The sequence below is a fragment of the Blastomyces dermatitidis genome (assembly GCF_000003525.1).
Source record: "Blastomyces dermatitidis ER-3 genomic scaffold supercont1.7, whole genome shotgun sequence".
Classification (NCBI taxonomy): Eukaryota; Fungi; Ascomycota; class Eurotiomycetes; order Onygenales; family Ajellomycetaceae; genus Blastomyces; species Blastomyces dermatitidis.
This window is the reverse complement of record NW_025544780.1, coordinates 3,285,861-3,307,761: the sequence shown is the minus strand read 5'-3', so window position 1 is coordinate 3,307,761 and position 21,901 is coordinate 3,285,861. Positions and strand designations below refer to the sequence as shown.

At 31.6% G+C, this 21,901-nt stretch overlaps 1 pseudogene across 1 annotated transcript; it reads right to left on the bottom strand.

Annotated features, from left to right (window-relative positions):
- Positions 1-5,777: 5,777 nt before the first annotated feature.
- Positions 5,778-5,866, bottom strand: BDCG_17435 (annotated as a pseudogene). Its single transcript has one exon. The product of its transcript is annotated as a tRNA-OTHER (tRNA).
- Between the last annotated feature and the right edge of the window lie 16,035 nt (positions 5,867-21,901).

Here is a 21,901-nt window from a genome sequence, read left to right as displayed (position 1 = left end):
AAATGAAGAAATCAGATAAATGTCACACTTCAATAAGTGATGAGACTGTAGCTGATTGTATGATAACACACTGCAGACAGTGAGTGCAACATGGTAAAGAGCAGTCTCAAAGTGACAGACTTGCACATGAGTCAGGTCACAGAAGAAAAAGAAATTCAGAGTTGAATTTGACTGTTTACATCAGTTCAATTGTGAAGATCACAGAGAATAAACTATCTGAAATATTCACAGATACATGAGATCAAGTCATCTCAATCTCTGAAGATGCTCAGAGATCAGGCAAGATTAGTTTCAATGAGCTGTTCACTGTAGTGATCTGAGTGAGCAAAGAGAGACAGTATAATATGTAAGACAGAATCACAAAAAGTTGGAAGCTGCTGAACCTAGTCATCAAACACTGTATCATATAGAGGTTGTGTAAGAGTAGTGGCTAGCAGATAGAGAAAAAGTGTAAGAAAAGAAATAATGAATTGATCATCAATCATAAGAATCAGCTGCAAAAGACAAATGTTATCATACATATCTCATTCATTTTTATACATCATATATTTAATCTATTTTCAACATCACATCACCTGAAAAATGTCAAAAACAAAGAAAATCTCAAAACTCAAGATCTGTAAGAGATTTAAGAGTCACAAGTCACTCTTACAACAATACTGTGCACATCTCTGATTTCTCTATCACTCTATGTACAACATTAATGTCATTGATCACAAGATTGGCTGGAATGTCAATATAGAAATGCGCACATGTATGTGTAGAGAAATTAGAGAAGAGCACAGAACTTGCAGGATCAGAAGTTAGAGCAGAGAAAGTGAAGATGAAAGAAACAGAAGAAGAAGAAGACACAGAATCAGACAAATAACAGAAGTCACTCAGAATTAAATACTTATGATCTGATATGCATACAACCTTCTTCACAGAGAAGGGAGAAGAAGTGACAGAAGAAGTTTAAGAGTGAGAGAGAGTAGTCTCAGCAGTGTTGTCATCTTCAATTAAAATGATCTCTGACACTGAAGCAACTAAGAACTATTATTAGCATATAAAACTGTAAAAACAGAGATAACAATTACTGAATGAACACCTACTGATCTTAGAATTGTACATATAATTACAACACACACAAGGCTTCTCAGGAAGAGAGAGAGAGACATGAGAGAATACAGAAAGCAGAATGTAGCATGTGAACAGCTCATTTTTACAACAACATCTCAGACAAGGTGTATGAGCCTCACACCTGTGAGTGTAAAAGAGTATGATATCTGTGTTTCTATTTCTGAAAACACAGATATCTTTTACCTGTATCATGAAGTCAGACAACAGATGTCAGAGAATAGACTGATACAGATCTATCATTCTGAAGAAATTCACTAGAGTGAATATTCTCACAATGTTGAACTTTACAGTTATAAAAAGTTTCTTGATGTCTGTGAATATCATAACTTCATACACAGCAAAACTTATAACAATTTTCTCTAAGAACAGAAAAATCAGTGTCAGAAAGAAAAGATGAAAAAGAAAAAGACTTACAATCTCAACACTGTTGAAGAAGAAAGTGATTCTCTGATATGAATGAACAATTACTTCATTATAAATATTTAAAATGAATATAATAATTGATGTCTGTGACTGAGCTTCAGATAGTTGTGTTGTATACAGTCTTCATATAATAAATCATTCTAGAGATTAGTAAGAAGAATGAGAGCATACACACTGAGAAATGTGATTCACTGAGTCTATGCAACATCTCCTTGAAATGAGAAGAGCTGGTAAGAAAGGCAGAGACAGTAAAACCAGAAGTAGTGAGAGTAGAGGTTGTGAGAACAGGGATAGTGAGAGTGAGGGAACCAGACACAGAGATAAGTGTAGAAGATTGAGAAGAAGTAGCAGAGAAAGAAGCAGTAGAAGAGACAGAAAGAGACACTGAAGACTCAGTCACACATAATACAGACAATTTCTTCATTATTATGTTCTTCAAGTTCTCAATCAATGATTCAATACTGAGTTCACTATCATCAGTGAATGTAGATCTGTCAATGTGTGAAGATTCTATGTGAATAAAAATAAACATCAGCATCTGTGTTTATGTAAAATTGTGCTAGAAAACACAATCAGAAACTCACTGAGAAGAAGAAACAGTTAAGAATATATAACAAGATGAAGAAGATGTATTATCATTCATGATAATACATCATTCTGATAATTATTAGAAGATAAACAAGTTCTGATCATGTTTCACAACACATTACACTTACTGCTAATGAACTGTCTGATATGAGCACTACAATGACACTTATTGTGAGAACAGAGAGTCATTGTCAGAAACATGTATAATGTGATAGATGAACAGATGAAAAGAGTTGAATAGAAGAAGAAGTAGAAATCTTGAATGAGATAGTGACATTTGATGATGATGATAATGAAGAAGATGATTGAAGAATGAGAAAAGTTAGTGAATAAGTAATGTAATATAGTGAAAGTTTCTTTGTGAGAGTGTATGTGAGATGCTAGCCGAATCAGGGATAGGTCACACAATTGCGAAACGCTAGTGGCGAGCTAATCCGCATGAAGCTAGGGTGTATGACATGGTCATGTGGGTGTGACCGAATCTAGTGGGGGAGGATGTGGTTCAGAAGAATGTATGACTGTTGGATAATAACGCGGCCGCTTCCGAACTACTAGTGTACGCGTACGCTTCTGAACTACTAGCATACGCGTATAAATGTAAAGGGGGCCCTAGCAGCCACTAATTAATTTAGTGTACGAGATTCAATATATAAGAAGCCGGCGTACGCCTGTAATCGTACGCTGGCTTAAGCAACCTTTGAATCACAAAGTAAAAAACTTACCAGTTTTGACTTCTTTATCTTTTACTTTAATACTCTCTCAATCTTCTTCTATCACTGCTTATTTACAGTAATACTCTTCTTCTCTCTCTCTCTCTTCATCTTGAACTTAAATTATTCTCAGAACTTCTTCTGATCTCATCACTGCTGTATGAAACTCTTCACTATCTTCTTCTTCAATCTCTCACAGATGATATTATCTGCATTATTTCTATACTTAGTTCAGTCTAAATCTATCAGAAGTGTTACTTAAAATTGTTATTATTCTACTTTCTTACAGAGTCTCTTCAAGGCATTATAACATGCCTTGTAATCTGTCTTCTCTCATATGAACATCTTCTTCTTCTCTTTCTTCAATCTGTGACAGTGCTCACGCGCCTTGATAGTCCACAGAACTGCAGAATATTTGAAGAGAAATAACATGATTAATTTCAGTGAGTATTGAAGAGAGATAAAGGCAGGAGAGACAGTCAGAAATGATATGATAATAGTAATAATAATAATAATAATAATAATGATAATGATAGTGATAATGTTGATAATTGTGATGATAATGATAATAATGATGATGATGATAATGATGATGATAATAATAATGAAAGAAGAAGTGTATTGAAATATATTACTGACTTATCAAATATAAAGAGACAAAGAAAATATTAACAGCTTTCAGAGATATATGAAAACAGCTACAGTGTTGCATAGCAACATCATCTTCATTCAATACATGCAGTGTTGATATTCTTTGTATACAGTTATCATATAATCTATATCAGAAATACATGCAGAAAACAGATCTTTATTGCTAGAGAGAATGATTACAGTGATTCTCTGTTTTCATATTATAAAGATAAGTTATTCTCATTTCTTTCTTCTCTTTTTTCTCTTCTTCTTCAACTCATCACTAAGTTCAAGTCAGTATAAAAACTATTAAAACACTCTTAGAAACTCTTAAATTGAAGAGTATAGACTAATCAAATTTTAAATGCAGAAGAACTAAATTACATTTAATATTACTAATTATTTATCTTCTCTTAATAAAATCACAGTCATGTCTTCTCCTCCCCTCTCAAATGAAACATGACCTGTGAAAAGCGAGTATCATGCCAGGTCATAATGATCAACACAGCTCCAGCATGCAGAGCTGTATATGTGCAGTGTGTGCTGAACTGAGAGACTGTGTGAGTTGCAAATCAGCATCAGCATTTCAGAGAGAGCTATGCAGCATGAGAAAGCTGTAACTCTCAGTTATATATGCAGAGAATGAATTGTCACAGTAAGTGTATATATATTGTATGAAAGTAATACTTTTTAATAACACTCAGTCTCTGATATTATGAAAATAGAGTCTCTCTGTGAGATCTGTTTTTACCAGAAGTCAGAGAATCTTATATTTCTCAAGATTATCTTTGCCTGTCTTGTCTGTGAAATTGATGAGAGAAATCATCAATTTCAGCATTCTGCTCTTAATGTTATTCAAGTGATAGCAGAGTTCACTTTGATCACACTTTTTAAGTGTATATTTTCTAAATATTCATATTTATACAGATATATACTGATTATTTATTAGATAATGTTAAGACAATAACTCATTACAGCTGTGTTATTCTCACTGTGAGAGATACACAGTTAATGATGAACATTGCAAAGACTCTGAGAAGTGAGTATTTTAAGAATGCTGCAGCTCTGTGATCTTGATTTTTTTTGTTTTTATTTTTTATTTTTTTCTTTTTCTTTTCTTTTCTTTTTTTTTTCTTTTTCTTTTCTTTTTTTTTTTTTTTTTGTTCATTCTGATTTTTTCTTGTTTTTGTTTTGTTTTTTATTTTTTGTTTTTTTTTTTGTATTTTATATTTTTTTTATAATTAAAATTATATGAATTATAATCTGTGTTCAGAAAAGTAATAATATTTAATAACACTCTCTATTGAATTTTCAACAAATGAGCACTATGTTATAATATTATGTAAGTGAGAAGTGATTTCATAATCTCATTTAATATCATTCTTAATAATAGAATCAGAATGAAAATGTGACTAAGAATTTAAACATATTCTTTATTCAGAACTAGATTTTTATTTGAAAAGTGAATCTGAGACCTTTAATATTTGAAATAATGTGATTTGAAATCAATGTAATGAACACAAATCATGATCAGAAGTAATGCTTTTAGACAATGTGATAACTGTAAAGTTTGATTCTGGTCTCAGACACAGTCACACGGTCAGTCTAATCCCTGCACAGTAAGATATATTAAATCTAGTTTTAATACCTCAATATTCAATAGATTCTGCAAGGGATTGAGAACAGTAACACTAGGTTTCTATTGAATTTGAGAATTAACTCTATATTGATATAATCATTGACAAAGTCTTCTATTTTGAGATATAAATAACCAGTTCCTCTACATCCTGCTGATATTATTTATATTATCATATAGAAACAGACTTATATTCTCTATAATATCAAGACTCTGAAGAGGGAAAGTCTTGGTAGAGGGTATACAGTAGTGCATATCTTAGCAGTTTCTATCTCATTCTTCTGCAGCAGTTAATATAAAAAAAAGATTTTAGAAATAGTTTTTTACTTCTCTTGAAAAAGTAAGATGTTTTTCTCTGGGTTTTACACAATATTCTTACAAAGAATTAAATTATTATTATTATTATTCTTCTATTATACTCATATGCAAGCGGAGCTTATGATGAGTCCTTGCGTGATGTTAAATACAGGTCAAGTGTTGGTTATACAGGAGGAAATACAGGTGTTGAGACCACGCCAAGATAACAAGAACATAGGAAAATACAAAGGAGTGACAATTAGATACATGCGATAATAACTTCCCAGCCCGGGAACATAGAGCAATTCATTGAAGCGATTTGTACACCTCTGTATTTATTAGAAACCTGAGGTGCTTGAGTTCCGGATTTAATGTATCCCCTGCGGGTTTCGAACCCACGCGCCTTGGTTTCCCACGCCAAGGTGCTACCGGGTGGCCGCATTAACCATTCAGCCACCGGGGCACAAAGAATTAAAAACAGAGTTGTTTTCTATCATAATTTCATATTCTTTTAAGTAAGAATTACTTTTTCAGTGACTGAAGAGCTTTCATTAATACTTAATTCTTTTTTACACTCTTTATTAACTGATTTGAGTTGCACACTTGTTGGGTGAGAAGAATTGAATAATTTAGAATAAAATTGAATAGTTTTAATCAATTTCTCTTCAAAAAATTGATTTATTTTTTGTCAGTTTTTCTCTCAAAAACTGTTATATTATCTGATTTACTATCAATTGATATCATACTCTTCCTCACTGTATCTCAAGAAAGAGATTGTAAAGATTTTACTGATTTATCTTAAAAATCAATTTTAGTTTATTAGATTCTCTTCAAAAATCTAACCTAGTTACTGAACTAGTGTGAAAAAAATCAGGTGTTTTATACACAAAAGTCTGCTATTCTTCTTTTGAAATAGTCTGACCAACTTTTCAATTGTAAACAGACTTAGAAACCTCTTAATTGAAACAGTCTGACCAACTTTTCAATTCAAAAGAGTTTAATAAATATCTCAATTGAATTAATCTGATCAACTTTTCATTGAGTAAGAACTATGAGTTCAAAAGTACACTCAGTTGATGTGAAAAAAGATGCTTTCTCAAATACTATTTCTGAGATTGAAATTCTGAAGAGAAGAAAGAAAGAAGAAATAGAGAAACAACAAGTTCTTGAAATACAGAAACTTGAAAAAGCAAGTAAAATTCTTGGAAAGCAGTGTCTGAGTGAGATGAATGAAGAAGTTCTGTTAATTCTTCATGCTCAGACTAGATAACTACAGAAAGTGATCAAGTTCAAACTTAGAATTTCAAACACAGTTCAAAAAACTTTGAAAATTTCTAATACAATCACTGACTCTTCAGTTTGCTCTTCTTTCTTTTCTACTTCTTCTTCTTCTTCTTCTTTGAATCAGAAGAAAACATATACTCAAGCAGCTGAATCTGCTGTCTCTAAACCTGCTATCTCTAAATCTGCTATCTCAAAACCTGCTCAAAATTCTGAGAAAACTGAGAAGAATACTGCTCATACTTCTAGTGATAGAAGAGTGAAGAAAAAAATGCAAAAAGAGAAAAATCTTCAAATCTCCAGAAATAGAAGACTTATTCTCAAAGTCTCAAATCAGGATATATTGCAGAGAAATAAGCTAAACTCAAACCTCATTTTCAGAATTAGAAATGAAATCAACTAGCAGTTCTTTTCTCAGTTAATGACTGATATTGAAGTTCAAAAATCAGTTATAGCTTCAATTGAGTCATTCTTCTTTGAAAACTCCATCATTCTGATCACAATACCTGAATTCAGTGCAGAATTCCTTATTCAGAATGAGAATCTCTGGAAATCAGCAGTAGAATCTTTGTTAAACACAATAATTCTATCTGAGAGAGATGAAAAGTGAGACAAATTCATTCTTCATGATATTTCAGTTGAAATTTTTGACTGTGAAGAAGAAATGCTACTTCTCAAAAACAAATTAGAAGAATACAACTCTATTCAACTGAGAAAAGAGCCTGTATGACTAAATTCAATTGAGGTCAGACAAAGCAGAAGAAATGCCTCTGTTCTAGTATATACAAAGACAATTGAACAGTCAAAGATCTCTGAAGTAAGAGTAGCAGGTTTGAAAATGAGAGTTCATGAATACAAAGACTCAAGAATGAATCTCAAAGCTCAAACACAGTGTTCAAACTGTCAAAGATATGAATACTTTGCAATTCTCTGTTTCAGAGACTCAAAATATGCATTCTGTACCAGAGATTATAAAACTAGTGAGTATAAATGTGAAACATGCTCAAAAAGAGATGAAATATGTCAATACACTCTGCTTAAATGCTCTAACTGCAAAGAAAAACATGCATCTAGCTCAAAAGAATGTATGTTTACTTCAAGAACTCAAAAGAACTGAAGAAAAGATGAAGCTCAGAGTGTAAGAGGCCTACACTGAATAGATCAGTATAATATTGATAGGTCTTATATAACAAAGATAAAAACATTAAAGAAGAAAAGAAAGAGAAAGTGCAAGAATCAGTGATTGAGATGGATATTTATACACATATGTGATGGTGTACATGGTGGAGCTTCAGGGCAGAAGAATATACGCGTGTTTGTAGCAGCTGAGAATCAGTGATCAGAAATGGCTGAGAATCAAAGCATATGCTACGCGCGTTCATAGCAGCCGCGGATCAGTGATCAGAAGTGATCAAGAATCAGAGCATATACTACACACATTTGTAGCAGCCGCGGATCAGTGATCAGAAATGAAAGAATCTATGAAGTGTAATGAAATAGTCTATATAATTGATCAGGCACAGTCTGCCACATTAGTCCTCTCTTTTCAGAAGCAGTTCTCATCAGTCAAGAACTGCTGTTTCAGATAATGCAGAACTCAGAGTTCAGGTCAGTTAATCATAGCTGACCTATTTCATCAGATATTGTCAGCTGCAGCTGCAGAATCTCTTATCAAGAATATCTTCAATCTCTCACTCAAGCTCATTATCTTCTTCTATGATGCCTGGCAGCTGTCAGTCAGAAGTCAGCTGAGAAGAGAACAGATCAGTAGCAGTGCAGTGAAGCAAGCTTGTATAAAATACATCATGAATCTCTGATAATGTGTTAAGACAGTAGTTATGACTATCTAGAACTTCTATCACTTTATATCTGACATGATGATAGTCTAGTGTACAAGATGAACATGTGATTTATATATTCTTGAGATTCAATTATACAAGGTCTTCTATCTTATACTGCTCTGTGAGATCTCATCAGATATTGATTTAATCTTCTTGATCTTGTTTTACAGTTGTCATGAAGGCCTCTGCTCAGTTGCAGATATCTCAGAGCTTTATTACTATATTATTAATGATCTGAATTGAACTGCAGAGGTTCAGTGTGCACTGTGTGATCTCTAGAAGATTCAACACTTTCATATGATATCTGTGTGTAAGAAAGAACAGGCTTACATCTGTTGAAATGACATCTCAATTATTGATAGCAATCTCTGTATGTAGAAGAAGGTCATGTCAATCATCTTATAAGTGATTACAGAACTTATAAAGATAATTCTTTACAGTCTGAATTGTCTGTTCTGATGCATCATCAATCTCAGAGTGATAGATAGTTGACAGATAGTGTATAATCTTGAGAACTTGACAGATTCTTGTTCAGAGAGTACTTACAAATTAACAGCTTTGATTCAATACTATCAATCTCAGCAATTCATGCATTTAATAGAATGAACTTTATAAGAAGACTTCAGCAACTTGTTCAGTGTTCATCTTATTACAAGATTTCAATATTACATTCTTACTTAGTCAGTCAACAATGACCAGGATGTTTCTGCAGCTCTTGCTCTCAGATAGATTAACAGCAAAGTCAATCACTATATCTTATCAGATTCTATCAGAGATATTAAGTGATTTCAGTAGATCTTTTCTACAGTTCTTTCATGAGATAACAGAAGAACAGTAATTACAGTTTCAGATGAAGCATCTGATGCTATTTAATATCTCAGATCAGTAGAATTCTCAGAAGATTATTCTATACAGTTATTCACAGCTCAGATAATCAGTTATACACAAATCATGCATCTCTTGCATTATTCAAGTGTGTAAGAGTTCAGAGTGAGAGACTCAGCATCATTCACAGAATTATAGAATATTATTATCATCAATTGAGCATTCTGAGATATCAATTCTGATACATAGTTCTGAAGGAAATCAGAGTGCTTCTTGATATACTGCTTCAGTGAGAATCTGAAGAAGTTCATCAGTCTGAGCTGCTGTATATCATAGTTCATTCAGTGTAGAGAAAGTGAAGATATCAATGTCAGTTCTAATCAGAGAAGTATATATGATGCTGTGAGTCATTCTATCTTGATCAATTAATATCTTCAGGTTCAAGAGCCAGTGCTCTCAATTCATTCAGTAAGTATCTGTTATATCAGATGATATATCTTGCTCTCATTGTGAGAGAGCATCTATCATTGAGTTCTAGCTGTCAGAACAGTAGTGTATTATAAAATGAAAGTAGCTTAGAAACTCAGATCATCACATCTGTCATTCAGTAAGTTTACAGATAGTTGTGAAGTATTTGAGATTCTTATAATCTGTGACTATCTCAAATTCAGAGACACTTCAGAGTTCAGAGTCTCATTCTTCTAAACAGTATACAATTGTAAGAAGTTTCTTATCATAGATCTCATAATTGCATTCAGTGAGACTCAGTTTCTTAGACATGAAGACACATGATTGTAGAACATCTTCATCATTATATTATAATATCACTTCTTCTGTTATATAGTCAGAGAAATCAGCTTCAACAACTGTCTCACAATCAGAATCAAATGTTATCAGTAGAGAGGTATTAATGAACATCTTCTTCATCTATATAAATGCAGCTTCAGCATTCACTGATCATTGAAATACTGAGTCTTTCTTAGTGAGGTCTGTAAGTGATCTCACAATATCTGAGAAGTTTCATATAAATTACTGATAGAAGTTAGTAAATTCAATGAAGTTTCATACATCTTTCACAGTATACAGAGCTTCTTATTCAAGAATGACAAAGACTTTCTCAGAATTCATTCAAATCCTCTTATCAGCTTCTATAATAAAACTCAGATACTTGATACTCTTGACTTCAAAATCACACTTGTCAATATCTATCAGTAGTTCTGCTTCTCATAGTCATTGTAATATCTTTTGCACATATTCTTGATATTCTTTTCTAAATTCATTGATGAAGATGAGAATGTCATCTAGATAAGCAGATATAAACTCATTAAGAAAATCTCAGAGCACTCAGTTGATATACTTCTGAAATGTACTGAAGACATTAGTCAGTTCAAAGAGTGTGACTATTCATTCAAAGAGACTATAATGTGTTCAGAATGCTGTAAGTCATTCATCTTCTTCAGTGATACAAATCTTATGAAATGTGGTGACAATATCTAGTTTTGTAAATCATTGAGCTCATCTGATCTGTGCTAGGATTTCATTGATGAGAGATAAGAGATATTGATCTTTCTTTGTCAATCTATTCAGATCTCAATAGTTCACACAGAATCAAAGTTCTTCACCTGATTTCTTTACAAAGAGAATAGAGACTGCAGCAGAAGAGTTGTTAATATATATGAATTCTTTATTCAACAGATCATTGAGTGTCTTTTGAAGGAGAAGAAGTTCATCTCAGAACATGCTATAAAGAGTGTCTCATGATAGTTCAGAGTTCTTATCATTCTTTTTCTCTAACTTGATACTGTGATTCACTTCAGAACCTTGTAAGAGAGGTATGTTTGTAATATTATCTTGTCAGAAGACATCTAGATATTCATGATATTATTAAGAGAGTTTCATACAAGGATCTGTTGTTGTAACACAGAATAACTTTTCTAGAGCCTTTTTAATATCAGTCAGACTGATGAAATAGATTGATACATAATCTTGCTATCAGTGACTCTGTCAGTGATTTTGATGATGACTTCTTTTTCAGAGTATTTCATATGTGTTGACAGAGATCTGTGTCAGGTTCATGATCTTGTAAATGTCATTTTTGTAAACTCTATCATTGTTAGAGAATATCAAGCTTCTGTTTCAAGCATTCAATAAGATGCCTTGTTCAGATAGCCAGACAAGTTCTAATATAAGATTATAATCAAGATTATCAACTTCATATACATAGGCATCTTCACATTGATGTTCTTCTACATCTATGATCAGCTTCACCATGTAATAGATACAAATGTCTTTTGAATCATCAAATTCTGCAAGAAGTCAGGGTTTTAATAGAGAGATACACTGAAGGTTATGATATCTTACAACTGAAGATTTTATCATTGTATAGTGACATAGATCACTGTCTATCATAGTCTTCATATTATACATATTATTAATCACAGTGAATATAAGAATTGTATTCATTATCATCTTCTCTTTAAATCATTGTCATCTGATCTTTTCAAGCTTCTGTTTACAAATTTGAACAGAAGCTAATCTTTTTCCTGTTTCATCAGAGTATTTTCATAGTTATTCTCTGAATCTTTCTCTAATACAACATGGTTGATGTGGACAGATGCTGATTCATTCTTCAAACAAGAAGACACTGATTCTTCTCTTGAATATGAAGACACATAGATTGATCAGCAGTTGAAAGCAATGTGTTCTGATCAGTTACAGTTGATACACACTCTATATTGACATTAATCAGCAGCTTCTTCAGAAGTAATTTCAGGAACTCAGAAGTCTGTTCAGATAGTGAAGACTCTTGCTTATGTATAGATATTCAAGTCTACTCAATTCATGATATCTGCATCATTGTTATTCCTCAGCGCGGGTGTATGAGTCACTGAAGTATAACATCTTCTATTACTATTCTGTATATTCTTAAGCTTGATAAGACAGTCATTCATTATTCAGAGCTGTGTGTAGAAGTCTTCATAAGTTAAGTCTTCATCTACACTCATAAGAATCTGTAAGAGTTCAAAAGTCAATGTCTTTTTGAGCATGCTAATCTTTATTCAATTCTTTCAAGACTGATCACCTGCTTCTAGAATCTTGGTATTGAAGTCAGGGATAAATGTTATAAGAGAAGTGTTTCTCTGTCAGACACTCTGTAATCAATCTAATACTTTCTGTTGTATGACAGTGTCTCAGAACAGAATATCAAGATATTTCATAATATTATCAGACATTCACAACACTGATTCACATACTTTCATTTATGAATGAAACTTCTGTTTCATGCAATTCTTCAATCATTCATTGATATATCAATCTTGATTAGTTAATAAATCAATAAAATCTTCATCTATACTCAGTTTTATGAGCATTTTCATTCTTCATGATAAGTAGAGAGTGAGATCAGAAGCATTAAAATATGCAGAAGTATCTAAGTGTTCTTTCAGTGCTTTTATATTCAATTCTGTAAATACTGGAATTACATGAGTTTCTTATTATAATAATTATTGAATCTCTTCATATTAACATTGTTGAGTTGTATGCATATCAGCTATTTATTATTGTTATAGTTTCAACATTGCTCAGAGCCACTGTGACACTGCATCTATGCTCATGTTTAAGAGTTTCATATTATTATTAGACATGATTATATTGATTGTCAGATATATGATATCTGTGAAATCTGAAGAAGTGTAATCATATTCTTATATATCTGAGTGTCAGAACTCTCAGATCTTTCACTGATATTCTCTTATAAGATCTTATTCTCTTTATAAGATCTTGTTGCAGGGTCAGAGCAACTGATAAGCAAGCTTCTATCTAAGAATTCAGTGTCTGCTTAACTGTGTGACTGTTTCTTACACATTGTTATACATTCAGATATCTCTCAATGAATAATCATTTCTGATGAGAAGATAATGCATGAATAATTGTTTTCTAATAAGAAGACAATGAACATTTTTATAGTATAAGAGGCCTATGCTGAATAGATCAGTATAATATTAATAGATCTTATATAATAAAGATAAAAATGTTAGAGAAGGAAAGAAAGAGAAAGTGCAAGAATCAGTGATTGAGATGGATATTTATATGTGTATGTGGTGATGTACATGGTGGAGCTTCGGGGCAGAAGAATATACACGCGTTCGTAGCGGCCGAGGATCAGTGATCAGGAATGGCTGAGAATCAGAGTGTACACTACGCGCGTTTGTAGCAGCCGCGGATCAGTGATCAGGAGTGGCCGAGAATCGGAGCGTACGCTACGCGCGTTCGTAGCGGCCGCGGATCGGCGATCAGGAATGGAAGAATCTATGAAGTGTAATGGAATAGTCTATATGATTGATCGGGCGCAGCCCGCCACACAGAGTAAATCTAGAACTGAAGAGAATAGTCAAGTCAGTAAACTCATAACTGCAAGCTTAAAAAGAAGAAACTCTCAACTATCTAAGTCTTCAAACTTCAATTCTTCAGCTAAATGTAAACAGAATTTGAATCCTCAAACTTCTGTTAAGATTAGAGAATTGAGAAATGAGTCTGATGATAAACTAGATATAATACAAGCAGTTGAGATTTCTACTTTTCAGAACAGTTATAATCTACTATCTGATGATAGTGATTAGATTCTACTCTACTCTCTTTTAGTATGAATATACAACAAAAACAATAAAAAAAGTTTAAAAACTCTTCAAAAATCACATTTATTTAAAATAATGTGAATAGAAACTCAAATTGCATTTATTCTTGTCTTCAAATTACATTTGAATAAAAAGTTGATTTTATACTGCTTCAGGAACTGAATTTTGATGCTGAGTAAAAATATGTCATTTCTCATTCAAGCTACTACTGCTTTTTATCTCAAAAGTCTGAGATAAAGTCAAGAGTAGTGATCTATGAAAGAAAGAGATCAAGATATCAATTTAATCTAAGATTTGATATCATGTCTGACCCTGATATTCTGATGAGTGATATTATAGATAAAGAAAATGAGTTTGATACTATACAGCTCATAAATATCTATAATGAAAAGTCATTGAAGAAAAATAACAATATCTGGATAATTGATAGAGGATTTCTGAACATAACTTTATCAAGAAACTCTATAATTGCAGAAGATTTCAATGCACATCATCTCTGATGAAATTCAGAATGTAAGAGAGCAGTGAGAGCTGATAATCTGATTAAATGAACCTTTGAGCATTCAATAGATTTGGTTAATAAATCTGATCAACAAACATTCTTTAGAAAAGACATGAAATAGAAGTCTATTATAGATCTAATCTTCATGTCACAAAATCTAATGAAAAGAAGACTTGTAAACTGGTTTATTGATTCAAATGAGACATCAGAATCAGGTCATGAGATTATTCAATTTAATATTGCACTGAGTGAAAAACAAATGAGTGAAAATCCTCTTCTCTCTAATCAGTATAACTTTGAAAAAGCTGATTGAAAAGCAGTTGAAGAAAGTATAAAACTGTTAAAATCTGAAAGACAGAATGAGCTATATTGAAATTCTGGTCAAGATATCTCAAATGAAATGCTTGAGAATAGAGTGAAGCTTATTACATCTATTATTCTAACAAGTGTTAGAGATAATATTTCAAAGAGAAAATCTTCTGAGTATTCAAAACCTTGATGAAATGAGAATATCTCATCTAAAAGAAAAGAATTAGCTACTGCTAGAAGAGATTGAAAGAATGATGTAATATCTGATGAAGAGTTCAAAGCTGTCAGAAATGAATATTTTTCAGATATTAAAAGAGCTAAAACAGACTGCTGGAATAAATTTCTTAAAGAAGCACAAGAGAAAGAAGTTTTTAAAGCTTTTAACTATACTAAAACAAGAAGTGTAGCAAAACTTCCAGTCTTAGAATATGAGTTTCAGAATGAATCATATACAGTAAACTCTTTTGAGAAAAAATGTCAAGCTTTTATGAGAATTCTCTTTCAGAACTCACCAGATTCACATTCAGATTCAGAGAAAGAGAATATATCACTTCTCAACTACATTGATGAAAATGACTGGGAATGATCTGATCTTACACAAGATGAATTAGAGTCAGCTATCTTCTCAAGTTCTGTTAAAACTGCTGCAGGTCCTGATTCAATTAATCACTTGATTATTTAAAATATATATTTCTACTTAAAGAATGAATATTTTGAGCTCTTTTTCAATCTCTTGAAAAATGGATATCATTCTGAATACTGGGGAGAAGCCACTGGAGTGATTCTTACAAAATCTAATAGAAAACTTCAATTTCTAAGTCATATAGAGTAATATCTCTATTGAACTGTCTAGAAAAGGTTTTAGAAAAGATAATAGCTACTTAACTATCTTTTATAAGCTCTATAGATGATTCTCTTTTATTCAGTGAACAAATGAGAGATAGAAAACAGTGTTCTGTAATTGACACTGTTCTCTCAGTTGTTCATGATTTTTAAATAGCAAAGTATGAGAGTCTGGTCTCAACTGCAGTTTTTATTGATATAAAAGAAGCATTTGATCATGTTTCAAAGTCAAAGTGAATTCAGACATTGAAGATATTAAAACTGCCACTTTCTCTAATAAAATAGGTTAACTGTTTTATATCTAAAAGAAGTATACAACTCTTCTTTGATGAAATGAAACAAGACAAGACTGAGATAAAAATAGAAGTATCACAGAGATCTTCAATCTCACTCATTTTATTTGCAATATACACTGCATATCTATTCAAAAATAGAAATATGAGAATAGTGTGATCTCTGAGTTATGTGAATGATATTGATCTAGTCTACAGCTCAAAAACTATCAAAGAGAATTTGAAAGTAATTGAAGAAGCTGCAAAGTCAATCTTTGTTAGAGCAGATATCAATCAAATTCAATTTGATATGAATAAAACTGAGTTAATTCATTTCTTTTCTAGATTCAATGAGAAAGAACTATCTCTAACTCTTTTAAATAGAGAGATTAAACCCAGTGTAAATGTCAAATGATTAGAAGTATGATTAAACTCCAAGTTGAATTTTAAATATCACATTCAACAAAGAACTGTCAAGGCAGAAAGACTATTGAACAACATAATCAGACTATCAAATACAGAGAGAGGTCTATCCTTCCAGGCTATGAGACAGTTATATATAGCCTGTATTACATCAGTAGCTGATTATGAAGTTTAAGTTTGATGAAATAATCAAGAGAATTTCACTGAACTCTTTCAAAGTCTGTAAAACAGAGCCTTGAGAAGAATTCTGAAAGCATTCAAATCATCTTCTATTAAAGTAATGGAAATTGAAGCTTCAATTCCTCCTTCTGCTATTAAATTTGAAAAGGCCTGTATGAACTATGCTCTAAGAGTTGTAAAGATGAGCTTAAATCATATAATCAGAGAAAGAGTCTCTTCTTCATTTCCATCAATTAACTCTGGAAATGAACTGGATTGAAATAGATTTCTTGATTGAAATGAAAATAATTCTTCAAAGAAAATGCCTTCTCAACTGTACAGACTATACTCTCTGATTAAAAATCAATTTTCTTCTTTAAATGTTGAAAAAGTTGATCATGAGAAGTTATCTCTCTGAAGAGAAAAGCTTGAATCTCTTATAGACTTATAAATAAATGAACTATCAAAAGAGAAAGAATATGAACAGCATTTGAAGAGAATTTCTACAATCAATATAAAAGACTCTATTCTGATTTATTCAGATGACTCAAAAAATGAGAACTTGAATAGATTAGACACAGGCATTGCTTATACTGAAGATAATATCAATTTTATCTCAGATTTCTGAAATCTAGGCTCTGAATGTGAAGTCTTTGATGCTGAACTATTTGTAATAGTGAAAGCTTTCAAACTCATTGAAATAAAATCTCATAAAAGAGGAAATTGTTTGAAAGAGATATGAATATTCTCTGATAGTTCAGCTGCTTTAAAAAGACTTAGAAATAGTTAGATTCATAATGATCAAATGAATCTTGAACTGATCTTAAACTCTGTTTTGAAAATTCAAAAGAGAAGAACATCAAAGCTGATAATTCATCTGCACTGAGTTCCTGCTTATATGAATATTCATGATAATGAATTGGCTGATTCAGCTGCAAAAAAGAGTGCAGAATTAAGCAGATCTATTCAAAAAATTATGTTCTGATCTTTTATAAAGAGAAAAATAAAAGAATCTTGTTTAGACAAGTGAAATGAAAGCTGGCAGAAACAAAAGAAGAGTATACATTATTCAAGATTTGAAACAAAACCCAAGTGAAAATCTTGTTCAATTAAATGTAAAAAGAAAATATTCTCATCTATAATACAGCTGAAACTAGGACATGGCTATTTCAAATCTTATATACAAAGATTTGATGATAGATTTGACTCAATAGAATGCTCATTCTGCAACACAAATGAGAATTCTGAGTATATTGTAATGCACTGTGCATTATACAATAGTTTCAGAGCCAGATTGAAAGAGAAGTATGATCTAAATCAATTAAATATGAGATTCTTATTCTCAACTGAGACAGGAATTAAATACTTAATAGACTTTCTATCAGAAACTCAAGCAGCTACAAGAAAATGACTAAATTCAGAATTATCTGAATATGAAGAGAAGGAAATCAATTAGATATAGTCTGTTAAAACAGCTATATACTATCTTTTAATAATTTGTTTTATTACAGTCTTTCTTTATTTTATCTTTTCCTTTCAATTTCTTTCTGTCTATCTATTTAATATGTCTATCTTTAAGACTGTGTTCTCTTTTCCTTTGTCATGATATTGTTAAATGATTTCAAAGTATGAGATGATGTTAAAACACTGCAATTTGTAAACAGTTTTTGTATTCTGAGCTGAAATTTTCTGATTTTGCATATCTGAAATTGATGAATGTATAATAGTTAACTTTACAGATATAGGAAAAACCCTGAGAACTAAAAGTTCTCAGGTAGATGTCATAGTCTCTGACTGCATACATCTATAATTGAAGAATAATAATAATAATAATACTTACTTTTAACCTCAATACAGATAATGATAGAGCTGAACAGTTAATAGCAGTCAGATATTCACAGAAGAACTTCTCACAGCTCAGAGCCAGATCATCTGTATAAGTCATATCTGCAGTATAGAATGTATGAATATTCTCTGACATAACTGTTATAACTTATTCATTAATATGAAATGCATTCTGATTTAATACAGTGAGAATAATATAACTTTTAAAGTAATTAGAGCAGATCACTGCAGTTCTAAATTCAGCTGTAGAAAACACTCTCTCACACAGCACACTGATGTTAGCAGTCTGATGAATATATGATGAAAGATTAATACAGTTAATACAGTCTGAATTATATAACATTTGACTAAGTCAATTCACAAATATCACATTATTATCATTCATAGCAAGTCTTATATTTCTTATCAAGCACAGTACAGTTAACTGCTGTTATATATATAAATGCTGCAGACAAGCTGTAACAACTGCAGCACAGCTATCACATAATATAACAGACAGAGTCTGTGTAAAATCATCATTAAATATAATAGAGACATCATCAAAAAGCTCATCTGATAAATATAAATCTTGAAGAAGATGATTAATAATCTTCATACAATAGCAGTGCTGTATGATAGTCTTATCTTAAATAATCAAATTCACAGTCTGTAGCAGACAGCTCAGTTCACTGTGAATAGTTATCTTTGACATGAAATCTGCATTCAATTCAATCAGAATGCTAAAACATGAGTGAGCTGTTCTATCATGTGATAAAAGAACAGCTGCAATGCTAGAGAAAGTCATATAAAGAACTGTTTTTTCACCTGCACATAGACAGCTATAGAGAGCTCTGTAAAGAAATGTTTTATCAGTGTCATCTGAACTCTGTATAAAATAGTGAGATGACTGTAATTCTATTATGGCCAGAATTGAATCATATGTATGATGTTGATTATCATTCAACTGTGTCTGCAGAGTGTCTGCAGTGATAATTTTCTCTATAAGATTATAGTTCTGCTTCTCAAAAAGTAGCCAGTTTTTAATAAGATTATTTCATACAGAGCTGCATGCAGACAGATTGAAGTCTGCAAGAGTCTTGTCAAACTCATACAGAAGCTGCTGAATAAGAAACAGATTATAGTTATAATATGAATCTTCTAAAGAAGTATTATTAATACAGTCTGAATTCATCTAATGCAGTTAATGTAAAAGATTATCACAGAGAGCATGATGAAAACATGCTCAGAGAGCAGATGAATCTGTAACATTTTCATGAATTAATATAGTAATGAATACTGACTGCATGCAGTGAGCAGTTGTAAATATAACAGCAGATTCAAATGTAATAATTCACTCATTATCATTATACAGAAGATCAAGTGTCTGATATACTGTACAGAATATAGAGTAGTAAACATCATACACTGTTCACAGAGTCTCAAAGCTCAGAGAATTATGTATATTAATAAGAAACAGCTGTAAAAAGAACATCTTATTATTATATAAACTGAGATGAGACAGGTAATCAACTGATCTTCTCTTCACACAGCTCTTTCACCTTCAGTTATATTTGTCTCAAACAAAATGATGAACAAATTCTTGATAGAGATACTGAGCATCTGAATGTGAACAGTTATAGACAAAGAATGCTATAAACTTAGATATGTTATTTATCAAATGATCAGTCATACATTCATAATCTTTATATTCAGATTCAGAGAAGTAAATCATCTGATAATCTGATAGATAAATAGATAACATCTCAACAGATGAAAACTTCTGATGTATACAGAACATGAATATACATCATACAGCCTCAGTTGAGCCGATATAATGCTTATACAGTTGAATATCAATCTCATCATTGAAGTTAATGATATGAAGAGTAGTGTGATTCAGGCCCTTATAGATGTATTTATTGATATATTTAATGACTTCAATGAAGGCGCAGATCTCAACATTTATATGAGCTTTATATATGCAGATAAGATAGAGATTGTATGAAACAACTCATCAGTTATTAATTACAATCTCACTGTTATTAACAGTATATTTGAAGAGAATAGATGAATTATGCTGCTATCTGTACAGAGAATAGTCATTCTCTTTAACAGTTATAGCACTCTGAAAAGCTTTGAAGAAATGTTTTGTACATCTGTCATCCTTGTGACAGAGGCTCATCCTGCCAGTATTACATGAATTATAAATCATGAATTTACAGATTAATTTATTCAACCTGTCTGTATTCTCAGCAGTGCTTAACAGCTCTGCAGATATAATCTCATTAATCATCTTAGACTGTAAAAACTGCTCAGAGTTCTCTAGTCAGATCAATAGATGTATATGAGACAGTTTATATTTTTAATATTCAATTATTGATACTCTGATTAACATCAGTCTGAACAGCTGTCTGAATTTGAGAATATTAAGAAAATGAAAAACCTTTATTATAAAAATACATACAATCAAATCTGAGTAATTCACTGCAGTCTGATCAGAAAGTAACTCATAAATAATCTTCTTTCACTCAGAATTAGCTGTGAATGTAATGAAAAGAGTTGAGTGTCTGTAGTTGAAGATAATTATCATAGAATTCTGAAACAGTTTATATATAAAACATTCACTGTCTATATAAGAAGCAGATAATATTACACAGTGATTAAGCTGCTTATAATCTGTATTATCTGTCTGTATAGTATTACACAGATTACTATATTGATCTGCACAGATTTCTGATTAATGAGTACAGACTTAATTCAGTCACTGTTTATCAATGTTCATATAGACATTAATTAAATACTGCTGAAATAGATGTTCAGTCTGAAAAAGAGAAGCATCAATATCATCTCATTGAAAAAGATTATATGCATATTATATACACAGAGTCAGATTACAGTCATCATACTTATCTTCATTCTTAACAGTATTATCAATATCATCATCAGAGCTGTTGCAGGCAGGTGAGAGATGCATAAGCATATTTATATCAATATATCAGCTGTGATCTTCTGAAGGAAAAAGTAGAATGTAATGCAGTGAAAGATATAATGAACTGTGAGAGTTAATATGTATAAGACTCAAGTCAGCACTGAGTTGTCATAGTGTTAGAAGAATAACATAGAAATGACAGACACTGCTAGAAGTGTTCTGTATAATAACTGTAATCTCTGAGACAGTAGACAGATTCTCATAGTAGCAGTCATTGTCTGTCTTCAGCTGTATAACAGGATTTAAACTGACACACAGAGTAGAACTGCTCTGTAGTATCTTTCATACAGACTGATAAAGCTGAATAAAAGAATTAATCTTAGAAATATTAGCAGTCAACAATATAATAGAAGAACATGAAAAAGTAAATGAATGAACAGTAAGCAATACAATATCAATATGATTAAATATGTTAGAATGTATAACAGAGTCTACATTATTTACAATACTTATATCAAACTGCAGATCATGAATTCATGTTTATATAAAACAGATATTATTATCTGACTCAGACTCTAATAACTCTTACAGATGATAGAGTTCTCTCTGTATTTGAAATAACACTGAGCTGTCAGTAGCCAGATGACTCAGGTGTG